Source organism: Mesocricetus auratus, unplaced genomic scaffold (assembly GCF_017639785.1).
Source record: "Mesocricetus auratus isolate SY011 unplaced genomic scaffold, BCM_Maur_2.0 Super-Scaffold_100047, whole genome shotgun sequence".
Lineage (NCBI taxonomy): Eukaryota > Metazoa > Chordata > Mammalia > Rodentia > Cricetidae > Mesocricetus > Mesocricetus auratus.
Window position 1 is genome coordinate 3,093,062 of NW_024429224.1, and position 12,156 is coordinate 3,105,217.

At 44.1% G+C, this 12,156-nt stretch overlaps 1 long non-coding RNA gene across 4 annotated transcripts in view; it reads left to right on the top strand.

Moving 5' to 3' along the window:
• The window catches only part of LOC121136025, a 34,408-nt gene that overhangs the window by 5,004 nt on the left and 17,248 nt on the right, over nt 1-12,156 (top strand). For all 4 annotated transcript variants that reach the window (XR_005873152.1, XR_005873154.1, XR_005873155.1 and 1 more), the window contains exon 2: nt 10,712-10,849. This is a non-coding gene — a long non-coding RNA (uncharacterized LOC121136025). The remainder of the gene's footprint in view (nt 1-10,711; nt 10,850-12,156) is intronic.

The window sequence follows — 12,156 nt, forward strand, 5'->3', positions numbered from 1 at the left end:
GTGATCCCTCCTACACTGATGTTCTGATACACCATGGTTTCCACGCTTGCCTCAAAGCACCATTGCCCATTGGTTCTTCTGCTTAGGACTTGGGTAGCTGTGTCAGTAGAAGGCCTCCAAGCAGCTACCATGCACACTAATTATACAGTACTAAATGGCAGAATAAATGTTCTGTGAGTCAGGGCTCTGTGGTCTGTTGTTTCTGATACATTATTTTTCTTAAATCTGATGTAGTTTATGTAGTCATAAAATATATGACTCTAAGCTGGGCCTGATGGCTAATACCTGTAATTTCAGCACTTAAACTGAAGCCAGAGGATTACTGCAATTCAGAGGTCAACCTGGGCTATAGATTAAGACTTTGTCTCAAAACACAAAGCCATCACTTGAAAGTGTGCACATCAGTGGGTTTTTAGTTTAATCTCATCACCACTACCTAATTCTGGAACGATATTTTCCCTCCCACCCAAAGAAACCACACCCTGCCAGGGGATGGTGGCGCATGCCTTTAATCCCAGCACTTGGGAGGCAGAGGCAGGCGGATCTCCGTGAGTTTGAGGCCAGCCTGGTCTACAGAGCGAGTTCCAGGACAGCCTCCAAAACAATACAGAGAAACCCTGTCTCAAAAACAAAAAGAAAGAAACTGCACCCCAACTAGCAGTCACTCGCCTCTCATCCCGCCTCTACGGACTGGTCTATTCCAGACACATCGTAGAGGTAGAATCATATGATGCTCATCCTGTATGCCTTGCCTCCTGCACTTCATCAGGTTTTCAAGGTCCATCTGTGTCATTGCACGGATGAGTAAGTCTTTGTTGCCAAATAATGTCTTTTGGCTGACTGTGACATGTTTTGTTGATCCACACACTGTAGCTGGACATTTGGGTTGTTTTCTCCTTTTTGGATATTATGGGTAATTAATGGCAGTGTGAACATTTGTGTACACAGTTTTGTGTGGACATATGTCTTCTGTTCTCTTGGGGGTTGTGGTTATACTCTGGGGACAGGAGCCACAGCTCGGGCAGGGTGTTGCTCCCCTACCCACAAGAGGAACTTGCAATCTGCAGAGTCATAAAGAATCAAATGGGTTTCTTTGTTTGCTTTCAGTTTAGTGCATTGGTGTTTTGCCTGCATGTGTGTCTGTGTGAGGGTGTCAGATACTGGAACTACAGACAGATGTGAGCTGCCATGGGGTGCTGGGAATTGAACACATGTCCCCTGGAAAGAGCAGCCAGCCAGTGCTCTTCACTGCTGAGCCATCTCTCCAGAAACCTTAAGTAGCTTTCTTAAATTTTGAATTCCTTTGCCTTTCGTGTTTAGGCAAACACACTGTGACTCTCCTAAAAGGAGAATGCACTCAGGGTGTATCAGTAGCTCGGAACAGGCTCAGGAATCAAGCAGACACAGGCTGTTGGTTGAGTAAACTTAGAAGAAGTTGCTTAAATTCTCTGAACTTTGATTTTTTCTTTAACAACGTGGTGTGATTCCTATCTGTAAAGATGAAAGATGTGAGCTTCTTGCTGTGCATTTGTTATTCTGCCGAGAAGAATGTTAGTTTACTAAATTTTCCAATTGATAAAGACAAGAACCACATCAGGTTTACTATTATCTGGATCTCAACATTGAGTATCAATTTTATGCATGTAGTGTCCAACAAATATTTATTGAATGTGTAAATAAATGGTTTCAAAGCTCTAATTTTGAGACATTTCTCCTAAAAACAAATCACAGAACAAGACTGGGAAACTGCTTTCCTTAAATTTGGACTTAGTGCTTACCACAGAAGCCTAATCTAAGTTTGATCCCCAGAACCCATGGTAATATGTAAAAAAGATTCCCAAAAGTTGTCCTCTGACTTTCACATACACACTGTGACACACATGCATACACACGCACACACATACACGCACACCACACACACACACACACACACACATACACACACACAAAACAATCGAGGGCATGGGATATGGTTCAATAGAGTACTTCCCTAGTAAGTCAAAGGCCCTAGATCTCCAGCACCACATAAAATTGGGTATGGTAGCACACACCTGTTCTCCTAAGATACGTGAGACCCTGTTTCAGAACACCTACAGCCAAGCCTGACAGCTGAGTTCGACCCACCAGACCCTCACATGGTAGAAGAAGCATGGCTGAAGGAGAGAACTCACTCTTGCAAGTTGTCTGCTGACATCTACATATACCGCATCACATACACGCTTGCGCACATGAATTAGTATGTTTGCTATTCCTTTTATGCTTTTGTAATTATGGAAATACAGATACCATAAAACTGGCGGACTTATTTTTTTAATGTGCCATTCAGTATTATTTGGTGCGTTTACACTGATGCAAACATCACTACCCCATCTCCAGAACTGTTTTCACCTTCCCAAACTGAAGCTCGACCCACAAGACAAAACAATAATTCCACCTCCATTCACTTGCTTTCCTTCCTGCAGCCCCAGGTGACATTTTTCTGTTCTGTGCCTTTATGAACTAGTCTTTTCTCCCGTAAGATCAAGGCTCATTCATCTGGAAGCACTTGTCAGCATGTCTTTTCTCAAAGCTGAATAAAATTTCACTGTGTGCATGTATTCGTTGTATTCATTCATGAATCAGCTCGTGGGCTCGGCTTTCAGTTGTTTTGGTTCTATATCCAGAAGTGAAATGTCTGGATCATATGATAATTCTATTTTTAACTTTTTGAGGAAATTTCAAACTGTTTCCCATAACAGCTGAGCCATTTAACAGTGTACTCAACCCTCAGTGCACCAAAGTTTGAATGTCTTCACATTCTCTCCAGTCCTTGTCATTTCTATTTTGCAAGTGTGAGTTTCCTAGAGGGTGTGAATTGGGTACCTTATTGTAGGTTTAATTTACACTTCTCTAACTACGAGTAACACTGAGCATCTTTTATGTATTTATTGGCCATTTGTATTTATATTTTCTTTGGAGACATAAATGACTGTTCCCATCCTTTGCTCATTTATAAATAAGGTTGTTCTGGATTGTTTCAGTCTTTTCCTTTTCCTGAGACACAGACTCATGTCACCCAGGCTGTCCTCAAACTCAGAGATCTGCCTGCCTCAAGATTACCACCTTCCACCTCCCTAGTGCTAGGATCACAGGCATATGCAACCATGTGTGATTTACGAGGTGCTAGGGTCAAATCCAAGGCTCGAGCATGCTACCATGCATTTAATGGCAGGCACTGTACCAACTGAGCTACATCTCCACTCCTGTTTCATTTTGTATTTCAGCTATAAGTGTTTTTTCTATATTCTGAATATGAGCCTCCTATGAGATATATGGCTTGCAGGTGTTTTCTCTCATTCTATGTTGACTTTTTAACAGGATCCTTTATGAGGAAAAAAACTTTATTTTTAAAAATTTGATATAGTCCAATTTATTTTTTCTTTTCTTGGCTGTGCCTTTGTAGTCATGTTCAATAAATCATTGGGAATTCTAGTGTCATGGAGTTTCTCCCGTTTTTCTTCTGAGAATTGTGTTATTTTAGATCCTACATTTAGATCTTTTTTCATCATGAATAAATGTTTTTTGTCAAGTGTAAGGTGGTGACTCTCTCTTTGTTTCTTTTTTTTTTTTTTGCATTTATTTGTGGGTGAGGGCTAAGTGGGAGGGGGAGGCATGCATGTCGTGGCACATCTGTGAAGATGAGAGAACACTTGTGGAAGTCAGTTCTATCTTTCTACCTTGTGGGTCCCAGGAATTCAGCTTAGGTCATCAAGCTTGGCGTGAGCTCCTTCATCTAATGAGTAGCCCAGGGTGGGAATCTTTGCCACTTATTTATCGTTTATTTACCTATTTATATTTAGACAGGGTTGTTCTATCTAGCTCTGACTATCCTGGAACTCACTCTGTAGACCAGGCTGTCTTCAAACTCAGAGATCTGCCTGCCTCTACCTTTTAGTGCAAGAATTAAAGGCCATCATCCCCAGCTGGCTTTTGGATCTCAGGTAAACCAGTCAAGCGTGGTATAGCATCATCTTCACCTTTAAAGCAAGGTTACAGCTCTCCTTTATTATTGAGCAGCTGGAAAGATATGAGTCGCCTTTGCAGGGTAGTGTAGTTGACCATAATGTATCAACGGTGATAGGCCTGGAGAACAGGTGGCACCCTGGTCATGACTTCTGGCAACATTAGAAGAAAGAATGAAAGAGAAAGAAAGGAGGGAAGGAAAAGAAAAAAAAGAGAAAGACTCAAGCAACCTCTACTTGCCATTTAAAAGAAGGCATATCTGGCAGTGACTCACACCTTTAATCTCAGCACTCTAGAAACAGAGGCAGGCAGATCTGAGCTGAGGCCAACCCGATCCACACAGTGAGCTCCAGACCAGAGTTACACAGTGAGACAAAAAAACAAAAACAAAAACAAAAAACCCTTGACCTAGTGGTAGGATCATTGGTAGAGGGCATGGGATATGGTTCAATAGAGTAATGTAAAGCTCTGTGTTCAGTCCTGTGCGTGTGTGTTATATGTGCTTTGTGTGTGTGTACAGACATATACATAAGATAAGTAACATATAATTGTAGCATGACTAAGAAAAGACACAGAGACAGATATTGTGGTTCAAGCTTCAAGCTTCAAGCTGAAGATCAGAAAAGCAAAGCAGCTGGTCACTAGCTCTTACCCCTACCTCAGGCTGCAGGGGTGATCCGGCTAGCTCCAGGAATCCTCAGACTGCAGTCCTAGACTGCTGCCTCTCCTCAACATGGCTGGAGATTTAACTCTCACATTGCACTTTGAGACACTGGGCTCATGTCTTTTATATACCTCTCTAGGGCTAGGATTAAAGGTGTGAGCTCTAATTCTCTTTCAGACTGATTCACTCTCATGTAGCCCTGGGTGGCCTTGAACTCACAGAGATCCATCTGCCTGTCTCCTAAGTTCTGGAATTAAATGTGTATGCCACCATTGTCTGACCTCTATAGCTTGTGACTTGCTTTGCATCCTAAACCCTCAAGCAAGCTTTATTAAATCATAACTAATATACCACAATGTATAATTTCCTGGCATTGTTTTCAAATGTCTATCCATTGATTTAAACTGGTGCTATTAAAGAAACTAAGAGGACTTCCTGGCTCTGTGTAGAATCTTGGAAAAACTGTTAAGCACTCTCTAACTCAGCTTCCCCATTTGTAAAGTGGGGACAACAGTACCTTCCTCACTGGGTCATTATGAAAATTAAATGGGTTACTACATGTGGAGTACATGGATTAGCCTGTGATGGCTCAGTGGTGGTGGCTGTATATACTCCTTTTAACAACCAATCAATGAGTAAAAGCCAAATCTAAGAAAAGCCAGAGAGAGCTGGCCATCTGTCAAAAACCATTCACCCACTAACCAATCCCTATGTGCCAGGCACTCTGCTGAGGAACTTTCTTGTCCCAGCCCAGTCAGTCAGCAAACATTTCCCATAGGTGCTGGGGAATGAATATTGTGAAGGTTTTATGGATTAGACACAGCACAGGATTTGGCCTATTGTGGCCCCTTTAGTTACCTTACTTATCCCTGATGGCTCACATTGAATACCTTGTAAGAGGACCCCTGAGTTCTTGGGCTTGCTCCCTGCCTTGCCCCGGCCTTAGATATCTGATCTCTGCTGTTTCCTTCTCTGTCATTCCTTCTTCCATTCTGAGCAGCCCTAGAGTTGAATATATGTAGCCTCTCCAGCCAGACTTGACACTCAACCTACTTTGGCTATTTATATACTTGGGTAATCCAGAACCCCCTTACTTAAGGCTGTTTCCATTTCTGTCGGATGAACCCAATGATTTAGGCAAGACTGTCCCATCTTGTAGTTAGCCATCTTCCATTTCGTAAATGGTACATCTTGGGTTTTCTGCTCTGCTGGACAGTTCAATGACCAGAGGATCCACATCTAGACTTTTAAAGTCAACACCACACTTGGCATTGAATATGCAGCAAAAATTCAGTGGTGTTTTTGAGTCATCAATACACTAGTGGACCCAGATATTTCTATTGTCTCTATTATTACAGCATCAAATTGACAACGTTACTTCTTCGTGTGGAGTTCGAGTGTGTGCTTGTATGTGCATGCATGTGCTTTTATGTGTGTATGTGGAGACCAGAAGTGGATGTCAGGTGTCTCTCCTCAATTGTACTCCACATTACATTTTGTAACAGTTTCTCATGAACATGGAGCTCACCAACTTAGCTAGACTTGCTGGTCAGCAAGCCCAAGGGATTCCCCCTGTCTCCATCTTCCCAGTGCTGGAATTACAAGGATGCACTGCTGTAGCTGTTTTTTGTGTTTTGTTTTGTTTTTTGTACTCTTAAAGGGTACAAAAAACTGCTATCCAGCTTCCAAATAAATACGCAGAGATTTATTCTTGCTTATGAGTGCCCAGCCTTCTTAGCTTTGCTTGTTTTGTTTCTAGCAAACTTCTCTAAATTAAATTACCCTCTCTCTCTCCCTCCCTCCCTCCTTCTCTCTCTCTCTCTCTCTCTCTCTCTCTCTCTCTCTCTCTCTCTCTCTCGTTTTCGAGACAGAGTTTCTCGGTGTAACAGCCCTGGCTGTCCTGGAACTAGAGTAGATTGGCCTCAAACTCACACAGATCTGCCAGGTTCTGACTCCCTACAGGTTGCTTCTTAAAAGTGACATCATTCAGAAACCTGGTGCGTTTTTAGATATGCATACTCCAGGAGGCTTCTCAGTACCCTTAAAGTGGGAGTAAAGAACTGGACCTGTTGGTTTGCACTGCATGATTTTTCAGAGTTTCTAGGTCTAGAAATCTGTTTTTACAAATCACCTCTGGATGCCTACAGAAGAACTAGTTTCTGTTTTTACAATACCCTTGAGAGGTTGGTACCATATACACATTGGCACACACTTTCAGGGAGGGGTGTAATTTGCCCCCTACTTCTCACATGCAGCCAAAGTGCTAAGAACTGGGCTCTGTGCTAAGGACTGTCTGATTCCCAAGCTGCCTCTTCTGAAGTAATTTATACCCAGCTTTCAAATTCAAATGTTCCGTGTTCTCTCTCTCCCTCTCCCCCTCTCATTCTCTCTCTTTCTCCCTCCTTTCCCTCCCTCCGTGTTCAGCTAAAAATATCCTGAACAACATCCTCATTAGCTAAAATGCATAAATTATTTTTTTTACTTTTTGAACCTAATTGGTTCATTCAAAGGAAAGGCTTCTACCTACTTGAAAGGAGCCAAGTTGCTCAGTAAAGATCTGAAATCGGCACGGGCACTGCCTGTGGATGCCCCTCTGCCCCTGGGCTCTGTCACTAGCTGCGCAGCAATGTAGCAGAGTGGGAAACAGGCTCTCTTCCTTCACCCACACCTCATTGGAGCTGGGGGATTTGGGGCAAGTTTCTTCCTGTTTCCTAAGCATCGAGCTCTTCAGCTGCTAACAAGAAGCATTTCCCCTCTAGGGTTTCTCTACAGACAATGAGATCATCCCTGAGGCCTCACAGGGCAGATGTGGCCCCTGGAAAGCAGGGGAATAGCCAAGGCAAGGTGGTACACACCTGTACTCCCAGCACTTGGGAGGCTGAGACAGGAGGATCATGGAGTTGAAGGTTATCCCAGGCTTCCTATCAAAACTCCATCTTAAAAAAAAAAAAGTGATATTGCTAAAAAGTAGCAAAAGTAGAATAATCTGGTGGTTGAATACTCAGAACTCAGGACCAGAAAGATTGTAGTTCAAACCCCAGCATGTAGCACACTTAGGTTCTGTGATGCATCTCCAAGCCTGAGTTTTCTTGCAGTAAAGAAGACAGAATCCCGTATAAAAGGCTCAACGACAAATGGTGGCTACATTCACAGCAAGCATCTCCACCCAGTGCTGCTCTAATAGGAGCCGGAGTAATTTTGTGCTGCTTCTGGACAGAGACGGGCAAGCATGAGTGCTCTCGGTAGCTCAAACCCAACTTCTGTTTCTGTGGCTGATGACAATGTAATGAACTCTTCACCCTTGAATGCTAAGGAGGAAATAATCTGTGGCATATAGCATATGAATGTGATATATTTTCCTTTTTTTCCTTGAACAATGTAGACAGAGAGCCTTCTGGACTTGAGCTTACAGCTGGAGCCTCCCTTTTCCTGACTCTGTCTGCGGGTAACAAACTTAGCCATCGCAGTTACCAAGTCAGTCATGTTTGTACAATGTCACCTCATCACTGTTTGTATGTGTGTGTTATTATCCTGATTTATAACAGTTAACTGTGTATATTGTATAGTCAGCTTCTTTTTTTTATTAATATTTTTTTTATTTTCCATGTTAAATTTAGATAAGAAACAAGGTTGCTTCACAAGTCAGTACGAGGTCCCTCTCCCTTTCCCTCCCCTCCTCCCGTGCCCTCCCCCCATCCCCCCCCCGTTATCCCCTCATTTCCCCCAGGGAGGGTGAGGCCCTCCATGGGGGTGTCCATAGTCTGTCATTTCATATAGGGCAGGGCCTAGACCCTTCCTATAGTCAGCTTCTTATGTGATGGCTGCAAACACCTCTAAGTTACTGGTTTCCCAAAGATAAGCATGCATTCACAGACACACACACACACACACACACACACACACACACACACACACGACATAGAGTTGTCATGCACGTTTCTAGAAAGCTACATCATCCTGACCAATTAGGCAAGGAATCCTTCTGTGGGAGAAGTCCAAACATTCCTCAAAATCATAGTCTGAAAGAAGCAGCAGCCAGCCGGGCGTTGGTGGCGCACGCCTTTAATCCCAGCACACGGGAGGCAGAGGCATGCGGATCTCTGTGAGTTCGAGACCAGCCTGGACTACCAAGTGAGTTCCAGGACAGCCTCCAAAGCCACAAAGAAACCCTGTCTCGAAAAACCAAAAAAAAAAAAAAAAAAAAAAAAAAAAAAAGAAGAAGAAGCAGCCACTGGCTAGAAGGCAGATACAGGGGCCAAAGACTGTGAAATATCGGCGCACTCTTAAAGAATTAGGCTGAAGGTCTGGAGAGATGACTGGGAGGATAAGAGCACTGGCTGCTTCCAGGGGTTGGTGGCGCACGCCTTTAATCCCAGCACTTGGGAGGCAGAGGCAGGCGGATCTTTGAGTTCAAGGTCTGCAGAGCCAATTCCAGGACAACCTCCAAAGCAATACAGAGAAACCCTGTCTTGAAGAAAAAAATAATAATAATTAGGCTGGTGTGAATTCAAATCCAGCACGCTGATTTTGAGCAAGCCTCTTCCTCATCCTCAAGCCTCCTCAATTTCCCCTGCTGCCACACACACCTTGTTTCCACAGTTCTGTGAAGATTAATGATAAATGAAGGGAAGGCTGGGCAAGGAATGAGTCACAGAAAATCAGGGTGACCCTGGGCACAAGGTGGTTCTTATTCCTTCAAAAGAAGTGCCAGGTCAGACAGGAGGTGTGCACAGTTCCCAGTTCACACACACTGCAGGAATGTCCCTTCTCACAACCTGAAGCCTGAAGAATGGGAGGCGTGCAGACGCGTGGCTCTCCATCTGGTTAATGTTCGCCTGCATTTCCTGCTGGGGAGCATCACTTTTTTCACCTCACCTGGTTTGTTTACCCAAACAAGCTGCTCATTAGCAACTCGAATTGCATTTTCTGCAGTTCTGTTGACAGCACAAATGTCTGCAGTCAGCTTGGGAGTTTGGTGGGGCTGCCACAGGATCCCACCTGGCCTAGCTAGCAGAGCCTCTCAGGAAGGAAGTTAAGCCCTCCTGAGGCCTGGGGGACAGCCCAACACAGGACAGCTGGCTGGCAAATACAAAGCTCCAGGCTGAGTGGAGACAGGACCCTCCCTCCAGAGAGGCTGTGCTCTCCAGAAAACAAAGGTAGGTACTCAGGGGCTGAGGAGATAGCTTCATGGGCAAAGTGCTTGGGGTGCAAGCATGAGGACGTGTGTTCAACACCCAGGATTCACCGGAAAGCCAGCTATGGTGGTACTCAGTCATAATCCCAGTGCTCCTGCAGCAAGACAGGTAGGTGAGACAGGAGAATTCTGGGAGCTCTCAAGCCAGCAGGCAGTGGCAAACTAGAAAGCCTGTCTGAAGCAAGGCAGAAGAGGAGTACAGACACTCAAGGTTCTCCTCTGACTCTACAAACATGCTTACTCTCACACACAGAAACACATACACATAGATGGAAAATAAAACTTAAAAAAAAAGGACACAGAAAAGTATTTTTCAAATGTGGAGGCAAAGAGTTAGGATCAGACACAGGAGACAGGGTAAAACTCCCAGACAGAAGGTACAGGGTAGGCATGGCTAAGTCCAGTTGACAATCCCTGAGGACCTCTTTCCTGGGCCCAGCAAAGCCACAGGAATTCAACACCCCCACGATAAGAAATAGTTGAGAAAAATGAATGTCTTTTAAGAAGATTTATCTTGTCTTTAGTCATATGTATTTATACGTGTCCATGTAGGGGTATGTTAATGTGTAGGTAGGTGCCCATAGAATCTATGAGAAGATGTCAGGTTCCCCAGAGCTGTAGGTATAGGCAATTGTGAGCTCAGGTGCTGGGAACTGAACCCAGGTCCTCTGGAAGAGTAGCAAGTGCTCTTAGCTGCTGAGCCATCTCTTCAGTCCCGTGTCTTTCTGCTTCAGTTGGCCCTGAAACCAATCCTCTGCTGCTTATCTCAGCTGCCCAGGAAGAAAGGCAAGGTTTTAAAATCATATCTAAATTAAATTGAATGTCTTTTTCTTTTCCACCATTGTCCTCAGAATGAATCACTTCTGCCCATCTCTCCCGAGGGTTTTTGGGTGGCTGACCATCTGAGAGTGAAGAAGACACACCTCCTCTCATAGAATTCCAGGGAAGGTTCTATGGATGAAGACAATAGGGACTGAGGAGGCTGCTTAGTGAGTAAACCCTTGCTATGCTACATGAGGGCCTGAGGATCTGAGTTCATACCCGTAATACCTATATAAAAATCTAGGCATGGCTACATGTGCAGGTTACCACAGTGTTAGGAGGCAGAGACTGACAAATCCTCGAGAGCTTAGCGGCCGGCCAGCCTGGATGAAGCGGATAGCTTGGGTTCAGTGAAAGACCCTGTCTTTAAAGGAATAAGGCAGAGAGCAACAGAGGGAGACACTCAGGAGAGGTAGGTGGGTCTCTGTGAGTTCAAGACCAGCCTGGTCTGCATGGCAAGTTCCAGGACAGTCAGAGTGATAGAATAGAGGGATCGTGTCTGGAAAAAAAAATCACTAACATGACATGAGACCCTTGAGCCGCCTTTGGAAATAGATTCCCCCAAAGAGACAGGAAAGGGGTCAGGGATACTACTTCGTAGGCAGAAGTGTTTGCTGTTCAAGTGTAAGGACCTGAGCTCAGATTTCCAGTAGGGCTGTCTATACCCTGGTGCTCCTATGGGAGAACAGGAAGCAGAAACTGGAGAACCCCCTAAGCTCTTGCCATCTCACCTAGTGTACGCAGTGGCAAAACAGGAAACATCCCAGTCTCTGGTGAGTCGGAAGGTGAGGAGCAGCACTCCTGATCTGTCTCCATACGCATGCCAAGGCATGTAGTACATGTTTGTACTCACGTGTGCAAAGATGAACACACAGAGTTTAAAAACAGATGAAACACAGGCATGTGTCGGTGGGTTATTTGGGGTTTGGGTATTTATTTCTTAGTAAGGTTTAAGGTGATAAAGTCATGTAGCTAAAGAGTGTCATGGGTGTATGTGTTGGCTCAGATTTCATCGAGACACCAAAGGAAGTCTTTGTGTTCCTTTACTGCTCAGGGCCAATTGTCATGGATGCTCAGAAGTACATAGCATTTGCTTTTGTTTTTTGTTTTTGAAAAAGGCCAACTATGGTCCCTGGTGCATAGATATTCAAATCCACACACACACACACACGCACACATACATCATGTCTATATATGAAAAAAGAAACAGAGATGAGGATGGAGATCTTATCTGAGTTTAGCAAAGGCTTGTGCTCAGTGCGTGTGTTAACAATAAACCTGACAAAGAGTTGTAAGCATCCTGCCTACAAGGATGTAACAAATAATAAAAATCCAGAGACAGATATTGGGCTTCAAAATGAAGATCAGAAAAGCAAAGCAGCCAAGCCAGTAGCTCTTACCTCTACCGAATTGAAATGACAATCCTGTCTCCATGAATCCTCAAAGACAATGCTCTCCACGGATTCTCAGAGGC